Source organism: Lagenorhynchus albirostris, chromosome 9 (assembly GCF_949774975.1).
Source record: "Lagenorhynchus albirostris chromosome 9, mLagAlb1.1, whole genome shotgun sequence".
Lineage (NCBI taxonomy): Eukaryota > Metazoa > Chordata > Mammalia > Artiodactyla > Delphinidae > Lagenorhynchus > Lagenorhynchus albirostris.
In genome coordinates, this window is record NC_083103.1 from 14,660,410 (window position 1) to 14,674,843 (window position 14,434).

The 14,434-nt window shown below is 45.8% G+C and overlaps 1 long non-coding RNA gene across 1 annotated transcript; it reads right to left on the reverse strand.

The window, feature by feature from the left end:
• Positions 1-563: 563 nt before the first annotated feature.
• Positions 564-12,686, reverse strand: LOC132525179 (uncharacterized). Its single transcript, XR_009542192.1, has 3 exons — positions 12,552-12,686; positions 11,727-11,778; positions 564-1,582 (listed from the first exon to the last, which is right to left on the reverse strand). It is a non-coding gene; the product is annotated as an uncharacterized LOC132525179 (long non-coding RNA).
• Positions 12,687-14,434: the final 1,748 nt, after the last annotated feature.

The window sequence follows — 14,434 nt, forward strand, 5'->3', positions numbered from 1 at the left end:
TTACCCCCAACTCTACAAGACCCCTTGCATTTTGTGGATGGTATACTGAAGATCAGAGAAATTAGACAACTTTCCCCAAATCCCACAGCTGGAAAGGGGCAGTCACCTTCACCAAGCTTTAGTCAGCACCTACCAGGTCCCGGGCACTGGCGGGAACACAAAGGGTGTACAACCTGGCTTAGGTCTTCAAGGTACCTCCGGGCAGCTACCAGCCTACAGAGGAACAGGTCTCTATGAGCTTTAAATATTTGTTCTGCAATTCTATTCTCTCTGCTGTGAATGTTGCTAGACAGGGGACAAATATCTCCTGGCTTGACTCTCTGCGAGCTGGGCGCTGGGAAAGGATGTCAAGCCCTGAGACCATTGTTCATGATCGTGGCTGCACCCACTTGCCCGCCTTTTATCCAACTTCTCTGGGTGCCATTATTCAGGCCTGAGCCATCACCAGGAGCTGCAAAGCAGTTAATTACAGAAGTATAATCCCCTTCATCACAAAGAGCTGATCTCCTAGGGTTGCGAGAAGATAAGACTTATGCCTCTTTCAATTCCTTTATTCTCTCATCAACATAGATTCATATTTCAGCTTCCCGCATCGGAAACAAAAAAGGAAACCTGCTCAGCCCACTGCTGCTGGAGAGAGATAAATTAGGCTACACAAAGAGCCAGTCCTATAAACTCAATCTCTTTCCCTTCCTTTCATGTTTGTGATTATAAACAGAGTCAAGGGCAGTTGAAATATATTCCTCTGCCTGCCTGCCTGCCTCGTCCTACTCAGAGAGAGGAGACAAGCGCAGCGATAACAATCCGATGGTACCAGGGGAAGAGGGGTGCAGGCTCCTGCATGATCTGACGCCGGCCTGGTGAGCAGAGCAGATAGAAAGACCTTTGTTTCTTGCCACTCCCTGGTCACAAAACTGTTTCAAAAGGCCACAGAGAGAAGCTGGACGCTGTGCCACTGTGAATGCTTTCGTTTTCTTGATGGCAACGTGTGCGATGCTATTTGCTCAAAAGAAAGGGCCTTGCGATTTGGCGGCCCACGTGGCGGGACGGTGCCAGGGCCCCCGGCCAGTTTTAGTAATGTAGACACAGGTCGGCCAGCGGATCAGACCGCAGAACAAGGCCAGTTTTAGCAGCCCTGAGGAACAGATTCCAGGCTCTTCAGAGAAAAAAGAGCCCACTTACTGAGAGCAGTCCCCAGTGAAATGATATTATCCATCTACATGGCAAGCGGGGTGGGTTATTTTGATCACTGGCATTGCCTTTGCACTGCTTGTGTTGCGTTTTCGGGCTTCGCTGGAGTTACTAACTGTCGAGGGCCCCGCTGGCATGGGAGGAACAGGGGGACCACAGAAATGAACTAATTTGTCCAAGGAAACAGAGCAATTGGTGTCAGAACTGGGGATGACAGAGATTCTGATGGTAACAACTGACCAGGCACTTACCGCAGGGTGTCAGGCACCTGCCGACTCCCAGAGTCCCCACGCCAAACTGCCACGCGATGCTGCCTCGATGTGCTCCTTTCAGGGGTCCTGACTCTCCTCAGAGGCTTTTCAAAAAGTTTCTGATTGGGGGAAGGGAAAATCTAATTTTTGAAAGATCAGAAAGGGAGAAAGGGAAGAAAAGAAACTGAAAAACAAGAGCCAAGTTGGTCTCTGCAATAAATGTCATCCCACAAGATGCAAGACAAGACTCTTTAATAGACTTGCAGATTCAATTATCCCTTTATATTTCCAGCAGACTGGTCATCGTCTAAATCATTCTTTCACTGTAAACACACCCTAATTCACAAATAGAATAAAAACAAATCATGTTTGAAAGCCCTGTGGCCTCTGAGCCACCACTCTTCAAAGACACACACCTCGTCCCCGGTCCCCGAGGGAAGAACGTTAATAAAAGGCTTGGGCACTGTCTCCAGTTCAAAGCCTGGGGCCCGTCTCACAGATGGCTAGGAAGTGCGCTAGGAGGCTGAGGCTGAATCAATCTTTTCCGTTCTGGGGCTTTTAATGGCTGTTTGCCTCTCTGCTCCTAGACACCCTCCCTCAAGCCTCCAGAAGAAGGACAGCAACCCCTGCCTCTGTCTGGATCATTCTGATCATTCTGATTATGTTTTCCAGAAGCCTTTCCAAGTGTGATATCGCAGGTGAACGCCAACACCGTCGATTCTCTAACAGCTGCTAGCGGAAGGACACGGCCCACCCTGCCCCAGTTTTCTGGGAAGCCTGGCCTTTCTACGGGGCTGCACCTGTCTCGCCAAGAGGGGGATCCCTACCCTGCGCAGCGCCTACCTGTCAACTAGCTCCTGAATGGACTTCCCTTCTCAGTCCATTCCAGTGTGTTTTTTTTCTTTCTTTAGCTTTCATCATTTTTTTTAAGTTATAAAAGTAATACCTGCTCTTTGTAATATACTATTCAGTTGAGTTGTGAAAGCAGAGGTTTCCTCATTCTTCTATGATCCAGTTCCACATTCCTGAGTAGCCAGTTACCAACAGTCTCATGTGTGTCCCTCCACATGTTTCTTTTGGTTCATGTAGATATTAAAGATTACCTGGAACCCAATTTTTGCCTTTATTTGCAAATATGGGATCAAACCATATATATTTCTCTACAACTTACTATTTAGAATTAACAAAAGAGCCTGGACACCTTTTCAGGTCAATACAGAGATGCTGGGTTCATTCTGCTTAATAAGGTTGCATGCATGAGATTATGTAGATGGCTGTACCATAACTTTCCAAACCATCCTAGAACCCTTGGCTCTTCCAGACATTATGTCTCCTGGATATCGTGATATTATATAATGCCTACCCATCCTATCTATGAAAGCCATGGCTTCTCTCTATTTATAAACTGTCCATCTTTGGCAAGGCCCTTTCCAGGCTGGCCCAGCCTTACTCCTATGATGTTACCAAAAGCAGTCCCTGACAAGGGAGTCCTGGCCTTTCAGGCTGGACTCAGACAGACTTATAAAAGCGGGTTTCACTGCCATGAAATCTGGACTTCCTTTTGGCAATGAATAAAACATAAAAGCATAAGTGAACCCTTAAGACGTCATGAGCAGGCATGCAAAAATACTACGTGTAGTCCTAGACGTGACTACGATACCCACCAGAAAGACTTCAGAAAACAGTCCTTGAGAACACAAAAAGAGGCTGTTTACCAAAGAACGATTTTTGTAATGCTCTTGCTGCATTTTATTAGAGCGGGAAGAGGCCTGCAGTGGAGAAGGCTACAGAAGATTTCTGTGCTCATTGAAACTGAATGCTAAAACAGCCTGGGTCCGAAACGTTTCAAAACTGGAAGTAAATTCTCAGAGGCAAACTGCTTTTCTGGAGCTCTTTTATGGAAGTCACATCCAAACAGTTTTAGAAATCAAAATGAAATCTTACAAAATGTCTTAAGAGTTTGTATCCTTAGAACTAGTGATTTTTTTTTTCTGGGACTCTATCCCAAAGAAATAATCAGCAATGCCAGCAAAGATACAAGTCAAAGGATGTTTATCCCAGCATTACTTATAATGAAAAATAGAAAACAAGCAAAATGGTCTACAACAGGGAAACGTAATACTGCACAGCTATTTAAAAAGATGTGCATAGGGGCTTCCCTGATGGTGCAGTGGTTAAGAATCCACTTGCCAATGCAGAGGACACGGGTTCAAGACCTGGTCCGGGAAGATCCCACATGCTGCGGAGCAACTAAGCCCGTGCGCTACAACTACTGAGCCTGCACTCTAGAGCCCATGAGCCACAACTACTGAAGCCTGCATGCCTATGGCCCGTGCTCTGCAACAAGAGAAGCCGCTGCAATGAGAAGCCCCCACACCGCAAAGAGGAGTAGCCCCCACTAGCCGCAGCTAGAGAAAGCCCGTGAGCAGCAACTAAGACCCAACACAGCCAAAAATAATAAATAAATTAAAAAATAATAAATAATTAAAAAGATGTGCACAAAGCGTTGAATATTACGAATGAATGCTTATGTTATGATGTTACTAAAAAAGACAGATAAACTGTATATTAAAACTGTGCAAAGGGCTTCCCTGGTGGCGCAGTGGTTGAGAGTCCACCTGCTGATGCAGGGGACACGGGTTTGTGCCCCAGTCCGGGAGGATCCCACATGCTGCGGAGTGGCTGGGCCCGTGAGCCATGGCCGCTGAGCCTGCGCGTCCGGAGCCTGTGCTCCGCGGTGGGAGAGGCTGCAACGGTGAGAGGCCCGCGTACCACACACACACAAAAAAAACTGTGCAAAAATATACATAGAAAACACTGGAAGGAAATACGTCCACCTACTAACACTGGTTATCCCTGGGTGATAGAACGATGTGTTATTTTTCTCCCTTTTCTCTTTTACTTTTATAAAAAATTTATAAACTTTTCTAAAATGAGCCTGCGTTATTTTTATAATGGACTAAATTAAATAGTTTTAAACTACACACAAAAGATAGAACTGACTCTACTATTTTGGGGATCACGGGGGGGTATGTATGAGAAGAGATGGGGTGGCTAAAGTTAAGGGTTTTCTGGGATGGGGGCAGTGATGAAGGAAGTCCCCCCACTTTCTGGCATCTTTAAGAGTATGGGTCTTAAAATGAAATATCTTCTGCAGAACAAGCAGCAGAAATGTCAAAGGGATGATACTGTCAACTCACTCAACGTGTAGTGTGCACCTACTACATGCCAGGAACTTGGGGAAATGACCGACTTCGCATTCTAGTTTATTAAAGAACAAGGCTACACTTCGTCCCCATCACCATACATGTAGCACACTGATGATCTTGATTTTCTCTCTATTGTTCTCAGAGAGTCAAACAAAAAGAAAAATGAACAAGTTGTGATTTGCAATGGATTCAAGAAAGAACATATTGGAAGTAGCCCCAGGACCTTCAACCGACTCTGCTAAGAGTGTGTGTGGTTTGTTTTTTTTTTTGGTACGCGGGCCTCTCACTGTTATGGCCTCTCCCGTTGCGGAGCACGGGGTCCGGACGCGCAGGCTCAGTGGCCATGGCTCACGGGCCCAGCCGCTCCACAGCATGTGGGATCTTCCCGGACCGGGGCACGAACCCGTGTCCCCTGCATCGGCAGGCGGACCCTCAACCACTGCGCCACCAGGGAAGCCCCAGAATGTGTGTTTTTCATTAGAGACAGCTCGGGGAAAAGATGCAGGCAGGCAGTTATCAAACTAAGGTTTTTAATTTCCGCTGTCTGTTCTGAAAGTTCTTGACTGATCTCAGCAGGACCATTAAACAGTTATTAATCCATTCATTCAGCAAATATTTATTGAATACCTACTATGTGTTAGTGCTACTCCAGGCTGGGGGTAGTGCAACAAATCAGAGTCCGCCCCACTGATAGCACTTATATTCTAATTCAGGAAAAGGCAATAAATAAAAACATAAACTACACTCAGCCAGGTCATGATCACTGCTATGGAAAAAAATAAAATAAAACCAGGTTACGAGAAAAGTCTGTTTTCTAGATAGGGTATTTTAAAAAGTGCTCCCTACAAAGGTGACATTTGAGCAACTATCTGAATAAACTGATTGAGTGACATGAACATACAGAGTAGTTTGCTATGTTGAAAGAACAAGTGCAAAGGCCCTGAGGTAGGAATGCAGCCAGAAAACCAATCTGGCTGGAGCACTGTGAGTGAGTGGATAGAAACTGAAGTCAGGGATATAGCCAGGAGCCAGATGGTGTAGAACATGGTAAGGACTTCAGATTTTATTCTAAGAGTAAAAAGGACCCCTGGATGGTTTTGTGATGGGGGGGGGGTAAAGTGATCTAAGTTTAAAAAGATTACTCTGGGTACCATATGGGGGATGAGAATATAAATAAAAATTCAGACTAGAAAGCTATAGAAGAAATCTAGTGAAAGATGATGATGGAGATGGTGAGAAGTAGTAGGATTCAGATATATTTTGAAAATGGAATTCACAGGATTTGGGGATAGACTGAATGTGCAGCAAGAACAAACACACACAAAACAAAACCAAACCAAAAAACATGTCAAGGAAAATTGTAAGGTCTTTAGCATGAGAAGCTGAGTGAATGGCAGTACGTTTAATGATATGGGGAATCCTGGGGGAGGACTGAATGTTTTGTTTTGTTTTAAGGGAACATAGTGGATGTTGTTGGTACCCAGCCCACACCCGTAAGCCTTTCCACTTCAGTGCACACTGGTGGACTTCCGACTGCCAGCATTTGCATCTCTTTGCCTGAGAGCTTTCTCCCAAGCTGGAGAATCCACTCTGTGTGCCCAGCACACTTTATGGGAGCAGCCCTCAACCACTGACACTCAGAGGGTAGCGCATAAATATCCCCACTTCCTCCTCTGGTGGGATGGGGGAACAGTGGATAAATCTGGCATGTGTGCTCTACACCACCATTTCTCAGGGTTCACCAGTGGGATTAAGCTCCAGTCATCACAGTACCAGCTTGCTTAATAACACATCCCTTTATTGGCCTTTTCTCCTTTCCAGCTCATTCTCCCCAGTTCCCTACCAATGGTTCCTGCACCTTCCAAATAAATTACCTGCACTTGAATCCTGGACTCTGGGTCTGGTCTGGCGATTCGAAACTAAGATGGGGAAAACAAGAGCACCTTCTAATTCCCTACACCCTGTATTTTTTCACAGCCACTGACCATCTCACCTTTTGGTTATTCTTTCTCATCATCTCTACTAGAACAGTAGTAGCAGAGTCAAGATAATCAGTGAACCACATGTGGTGGAGATAAAACGGAGTAATTTTAATAGGCCAGCTCGCCAACTGCTCTCCCCCCATCCTGATCCCTGGCCTCTTCTTCTCCAGCCACTAAGTTCAGCTACTCCACTTTGCTTTTGCATTTTCAAAACCAATAAAAAATAGAAAGCACGACGCCTTATAAGACCATTTAGGGAGATGTCAAAATGGAAGAGGCAGGAGAATGACAGACCTTTTCTGTCCCCTCTTTCACTGGACAGTTCAGTAAATGCCTTGTGACATGAAGACCACAAACTATTATTAGCAGCAGCAGCAAATGCTATTTATTGAGCATTGACTCTAGGAGGAACTAAACTCTCTCATCAAAAGCCAGGGAGCAGGGAGACCTGACTTGCCATATGCCATACCTCCTGGGGAAGCATGCTTGTTTGTAAGGTAACATTTTATATGTCACAAATGATTCAGAATCATCATCTTCCATTTCCCTTCTGTTGACACGGATTGACTGTGGGAGGAGGTGGTTTAAAAAAGCAAAAGCTGCGGGGCTTCCCTGGTGGCGCAGCGGTTAAGAATCCGCCTGCCAATGCAGGGGACACGGGTTCAATCCCTGGTCCGGGAAGATCCCACATACCGCGGAGCAACTAAGCCTGTGCGCCACAACTACTGAGCCTGCGCTCTAGAGCCCACGAGCCAATACTACTGAAGCCTGCCGCCTAGAGCCCGTGCTCCACAACAAGAGAAGCCACCACAATGAGAAGCCCATGCACCACAACGAAGAGGAGCCCCCCCTCGCCACAACTAGAGAAAGCCCACGCACACGCAGCCAAAAATAAATAAAATAAAAAATAAATTTATAAAAAGCTGCACAAAGACCCTTTGGTTTGAGCAAAAATGCTTGTTACAAACGCACTGCTGTCAGTGACCATCAGGCATGAGGTGATCACGAGCATCCTTTCTACAAAGGAGAAGTCAACAGACACACAGTTCCACTGGCAATGAGGATGCTGAAATCCAGCCCCCCGGGCGGATCAAGGGGTCCTGAAGACCTTGGAATCCATCACACTTCAGTTTAGCCACTTACTAGCTGGTGACTTTCGGTGTTATTTGGCCCCTTTGAGCCTTGGTTTCCTCATGAGCTAACTGGAGAAAATACACCCACTTCATAGGGTGGCTGAGATAAATCATGGCCAGCAACAGCAGAGGAAGCACGCCATCGATCTCAGCTCCCTTCTCTAGTGAACTATTTACGCTGAAGGCAGCCTGGCCAATCTACTGTGACTCAGTAAAGACCTGAGAAAACCAGCTCAGTGATTCTCAGAAAAAAAGGACTAGACCCACCAGTAACGGTTCTTCCCCGGGCCTTCTGCGCTTCTTCCGAAGGCCTCCTCTGCTGGAGTACGAGCTATTCCTGAACACGTGTCTTAACGCTTCAGTATCCTCAGTGCTGATTACAGTGCTTGGCCCATAGGAGGGGAGCAAGCTTGGTGTCGTGGAAATAGCACACTTCTGAGTTAGACAAGTCTGGGTTCGGGTCACAGTTCTGCCACGTGCCTTTGAGCAACTTGCTTCCTTAAACCTCAGGATCCTTATCTGTAACATGGGTGATAATATCTACTTTAAAGTGTTGTATGAACTAAGATAACAGATGTAGAGCCTAATACCAGTGCCTGGCAATTTGTAGATACTCGAAATTCAAGAGTTAGCCTTTATTAACAGACATTTGCTGAATGAACTCATGGATAAAAAGAACTGAACTCCATTCAGTTAACAATGTACACACTCCCCGCCCCAGACATAGTAGAAACACGCCATATCACATTTTCCTTTTTGTCTCTCAAGATGTAGCCACGGGTCTTTCTTATAGTAACAAAGATTTCTGCAAAACACACCACCTGCCTCTCCTCCATCCCAATGTGCACATAGAAGGAAAATCTGGTTACAAATAATGCTGAGGGAGTCTCACAACCTCTCCCCCCTCCAAATATATTAATTACAAATGGAATTCTCCACTTTACAGTGAAAGACCTGACAGACACCACCTAAACCAAGTGATCAAGGTTATCACCAGTAAAGAAACATACTGGCGGCATGGACCCCGATATGGTACACTGAGAAGGACACATCATTGCTATGAAGGTTTCTTGCAGAAACTTCAAAACCCCAGTCTAGTCATGAGAAAACATCAGGCAAGTCCAAATTGAGGGACAGTCTACAAAATAATGGACAAGAACTCTTCAAAAGTGTCAAGGTGATGAAAGACAACGAAATAAAGAGGAATTGGCACAGGTTGGAAAATAGGAGACATGGAAAATGAAATGCAATGTGGGACCCTGGATTGGATCTGAATAAAGTTTCCAGTTCAGTTTTTTTTTTGTTTTTTTGTTTTTTAATGTTGAGGGCAGCCTTGAAGGGGAAAAGGACTGACAAGAGGTTCAACCGAGGGGTGAATGGAAGAGAGAAGGCTAATCCCAAGAATTGGGTGACCAGCTGGGGGTGAGAAAGTTTTATCAAAGGATTAAAGTCTAAGCTCCATTTTTTCCGCATTTTTTTAAACCTGAGTGCCAGTGATAGTCCCTTTCTCTCCTTCATCCCCAGCCCCTCCCATCCACCTGAGTCAGAGAACAAATGTGAGCCATCTCCACATAGTTTCATAGCAGCATAATTTGCTCCTGACATTTTCATCAGTTCTCGATATAAATATTAGACGGAATAATGTGGTAAAGTGCTTCTTAGACAAAATATGTCATTTAGGTGGAATCACCAAATCAGGATGTAGCCTTCGGTTCGAGGTTTTCTAAGAAGTAGCCCCCCTTGCTCCTCAGGGAGGAGGGGACCCCACATACTTAATTTCAGTTAAGTCGTAAAGTTACACAGGAGTCCAACTAAGGCTTTCATTTTATATTTGAGGAAAACTGGGGTCCATGGAGGGAAAGCTGCTCAGGTTCACCCGACGGGGTGGTTTAATAGAACCGCTGCAGGATGGCACATTGCCTTCTCCAAGCTGCTAGTATTTACTGCAGCCTTATTGTCCCGACCAAGAAGGAGACCAGCTTACAAGCATTACACAGCAGCAGACATGTGGGCCCCACCTAGACCTCTGATTCAGACTCTTCAGACACTGTAGTCTAAGCATCTCTAGCAGGAAAATGTTCTGGAAGATACAGGTACAACATAGCAGATGCTGAGAGCCGCTGTTCTTCAAGCTGGACCGTGTGTGGCTATGTGTGTGTAGGCACACGCACATTTTAGGATTTCTAGGCTATATCTGAAGAGCTGCACTCTATCATTTCCATGTTCCTTCACTGATCCCCTGCCCTCCCCACCTTGGACAATGTTCCTCTTGCCTCTCTCCATTCTGTGTCCTTGCCCGTCTCGTGTCTTAAGGTCTACTCTAAGTGGTATTTGGTCCCCTGACCTTTCCCAGCCTTCCTATGATGAGATGGTAACAGCTTGGTGCCAACAGAATCCATTCATTCATATATTCTTTCATTCATGTATTGGAGACTATTTGGGGCCCTGGAGATAGACTTATACACAAGAAAGACCAGATCTTTACTTCCATTAAGTTTACATATTAGTAGCAGGAGTTAGTCAATAAACAAAGGACGAAAGATACAAGAAGATAGCCATCATGAGGAGTGTTGGGATAAAAGTGAATCAGGATGATGTGATAGGAAGTAGTAGGAGACTAGTTTGGGTGGTGAAGGAAGGCCTATTTGAGGAGGCAGCATTTAAGCTGAGAGATTCAGCTCTGTACACACCTGGGGTTCCAGGCAAAGGGAATAACTAGTGCAAGGGCCCTAAGGCAGGCTCAAACTTGGCAGACTGAAGAAAGATAGGCAGTGTGGTGGATCACAGTGAGTGGAGAGGTGGAGAATGGTCACAGACGAATCCAGATCAGGTAGGGTCTTACAGGGCTCAGCAATTAGTGTGGGAAGACAATAATGGGTGGTTCCAGGTAGAGAAGTTACAGAATCTAATATATGTTTTAAACAAACATTTTGGCTGTTAGGTGGAGGATGGACTGGGGAGGGGCGAGCGTTGGAGGAAATGAGTCATGAGATTAGAAACAGGGAGACCAGATTAAGGGGGCTTGCAGTTAACCAGGTAAAGGGTGATGGTGCCTGGGTTAGAAGGTAGAGATGTGAACAGCAGATGGTTTTTGGATATGTTTTGGAAGAAAAGCTGATTGAACTTGTTGATGGACAAGCTGTGTGGAGTGAGAGGAAGAGGGGTTCAAGATTATTCTTGGGTTTTTGCCTTGAGCACATTGATGTGTGGTGTTACCACTGGTTAAAATAAGGAAATCTGGGAGGGGAAGAGGGTGGAAAATGGAAATGGAGAGTTTTATTTTAGACACATTAAGTTTTTGATATTGATGAACTAACTGAAGCTTCCATCTCATACTTTATATGTATCACCAGACACAGGACTATGAGATCCCAAACGTTGCCTTCCTTTTCAATTCCTTGTTAAGCAGGAATAAAGTGAAACATAACTGAACAAAATATTCAGCCTTTTGTAAAACACTTTTCTGTTCAGAGATTTGGTAGCAGAGCCACATCCTTCCTGGGCAGGCGTAAGCAGCCAATCAATCATGGTGTCACAGCAAGCAATTGTTCAGGGGGCAAACTAGTTAAAAATTTAATCCCATGATTTTCATCTTAATCTCTTTTTCCCATAGCTTTGATCAATGCCCACAAATACGATATAGCAGCACTTTTCATTTAGATAAATGACTGAGTGGGGTACCTAATTAGTCTGTTTGTTATGAACCAATTGATAACTAAAATGACATGCTAATTACTAAAAATTGCACACTAATTTTGAAAGCACTTTATTAGCGCAAAAGCTATATCCCTGCTATCAAACGAAATGTCCTTTCTATTTACATTCATCAATTGTTCAAACCTACTTCTCTTGACTTTCTAAAGTCAAGTCTCAGCGTGCTGTGTACGTAAACAGTGCGCTTGAGAAATATCTGCTCACCCTTACCCCACACTATAACACAAGCAATAGCGAAAGTTGTACCAATAGGAAGATTCCACGAACTTCTCAGCTACTTGGGAGCTTCTGCTGTACCCTGACAAAACAAACAAACAAACAAACAATCAGGCCACGAACCACATAAAACAACTAAGCAAAACTGAATGTGGGGATGTGATGAGTAGTTGAGAAAGGGTGAATTTTGCAGCCCGTTCCAATGTGTCAAGGTCATTGCTGAGGACGATGGATCATGGCTCTGTTCACTAGATCTGCAAGTCGGGGGATATTCATTTGGTGACCATCTTTCTTATCATCTATAGCAAAACGTCTACTGCTTTCAAGTCCCACAGCATCTCTCAGGAGCCAAAATCCTTATGTTTCTTCAAGTAAAAGAGATCATTTTAAAAATAAAAGTCAGTGGCTCTGGTCTCCTGCAGTCTTTTCAGCCCCCTTTACAGTGCTTTCTCCCCTTGGGTTTTCACTGCCATTTCAACAAAGGGTGAGAAAAGTGAAGAACGGTGCCGGCCACTAATGAAAACCAATACGGACTCCTTCTCTTGCTGGACATGACCCCAGAAACAGGAGGAAAGTTTACCAGCAGGTGTGAGTGGTGGCTGGCTCGTTTCATGAATAAATCTTAAATCTTCAAGGAGAAGAAAATGGTTTTCAGGCTGCTAAGGCCTGTGTACGCACACGTTTTATGGAGATAAGTCCTGGTTAGTAAGCATCATTGTCTCTGCCGGCATATTGCATCAGCCACTTCCAACAGCCCGATAATAACCTGTGCCGGGGTCAGTTTTCAACTTACTCTTACTTGTCTCCCGGCCACCTCCCCCCGCCTCCGTCCCTCCCCTCGGCCCCTCCTCTCACCGACAGGCTGCTGGCCGCTGGGTCAGGCAGAGCTGGAGCTTAGGCGAGAATAGAAGAGAAAAGGAACAGAGACCCCTCGCATTGTCAGCTTCTGAGGGGCTCCCGGGCAACCGGAGAGTCAATGGTACCGGCTCAGCACCGGAAACGGAAGTCGGGCGCGGGGCTCGGTCGCTGCCACGTTCCGTGTGGCGGATGGGATTGCTGAGTGGTACTGAGCTCCTGCTGCAGGGAAGAGGGGGCAGCGCTGCCTCTCACGCTCATTCTCTCGTTCTGTCGTTCTAACGAGTATTTACTGACCTCACTGGGTGCAGGGCAGTGTGCTGTGCTGCAGAGCCCAGTGAACAGGACCCACAGGGTGCTTTCCTTCCTGACAGACACGGAAGGACTACCCACGTGGTGCCTGCAGAGGGTTGGCAGCACGAGGCCCCAGTTGGTCTAGGGGCATCTTTGGAGGCTCTTTGGACTTCGGTTACTTGGGCTAGGGCCACAGCGTAGAGAATACAGGGAGGGAGGTTTGTTGAGGTGGTTGGGACGTATGCCGTGGCAGTGGTGGATTGGATGTGTGGAATGTGGAGAGTTGGGTGACTGCCAGGCTTCTGGGCTGATAGCTGGGTGAATATTGGAGTTACACACACAGGAAGGGGACACAGGAGGAGAAGCAGATTTGTGGGAATAGTTTGGTTTTAGACGTGTTGAGCCTGTGGGACCCACTAGTGCAGAAACTCAGCAGCCGTGGGGTGTGTCTGGTTGCATCTTCTAGACAAGAGACCTGAGCTGGAAGTCTGTGTCTTAGTTTGTACATGGGGGTAGGGATGGAGCAGCAGCATGGAAGAGATTGCCTGGTGGAGAAAATACTATTTGGGAAAGAGGCCCAGCCTTACCCCGCAAGAGCTTCTCTACTTAAAGGAGAAGAAGGGGCTTCCCTGGTGGCGCAGTGGTTGAGAGTCCGCCTGCCGATGCAGGGGACGCGGTTTCGTTTCCCGGTCCGGGAAGATCCCACATGCTGTGAAGAGGCTGGGCCCGTGAGCCATGGCCACTGAGCCTGCGCGTCCGGAGCCTGTGCTCCGCAACGGGAGAGCGGCGCCGCGACAGTGAGAGGCCCGCATACCGCAAAAAAAATAAAGGAGAGGAAGAGGAGGATCAGGTAGCCTTAGGAGAAAAACCCAGGGAATATGATACTGCAGAAGCAAGAGAAGAGCGCTTCAAAGAAGTGTAGTAGACTGGGCCATTTTTCTCGAGAAGTTAGTGAGATGAAGATTGAGAGATGCTATGACTAAACAGGCATTGCCATTAGCTAGAGCAGCTTCATTGGGGTGGTGGGAGGAGACCGGTTTAGAGTGAGGTGAGGGGTGAGGGTGATGGTGAGCAAATGGAGACAAACAGCACAGACAGGCCTTCCAAGAAGTTGCCCTTGAAGAAATGAGAAGGATACTGGAGGAAGGACGTTAATGTTTTTTTCTTCTCTCTCTCTCTCTCTCTCTCTTTCTCTTAAGATTGGAGAGACATACGCTTGTTTAAATTTTGATGATGATGAAATAAAATTCATATTTTAAGGCAAGGTAAGAAAAATTTTAATGAATTTTTTTCTCCCCACTTGGGCCTTCTTCCTCCCAGCTAGTGTGCATTGTGCGTCTGCGTTAGGCATTAAGCACACCTCCCCGATGGCAGAAAGAGCTGCTCAACCATAAAGTTCAGTTTTTCTTCTTCTGGCACCAGCTGTGTAACTCTTCAGAAGATAACATTACTTACCTATGACCTTATTAATATTATTAGGTATATTACTTGCATTCTGCCTATTTTACAAGATTATTGTTTCATGCATTACCAAATACATGACTGAACCTCTGATAAAAATAATAATGACTAGGCAATGTGAAACAATT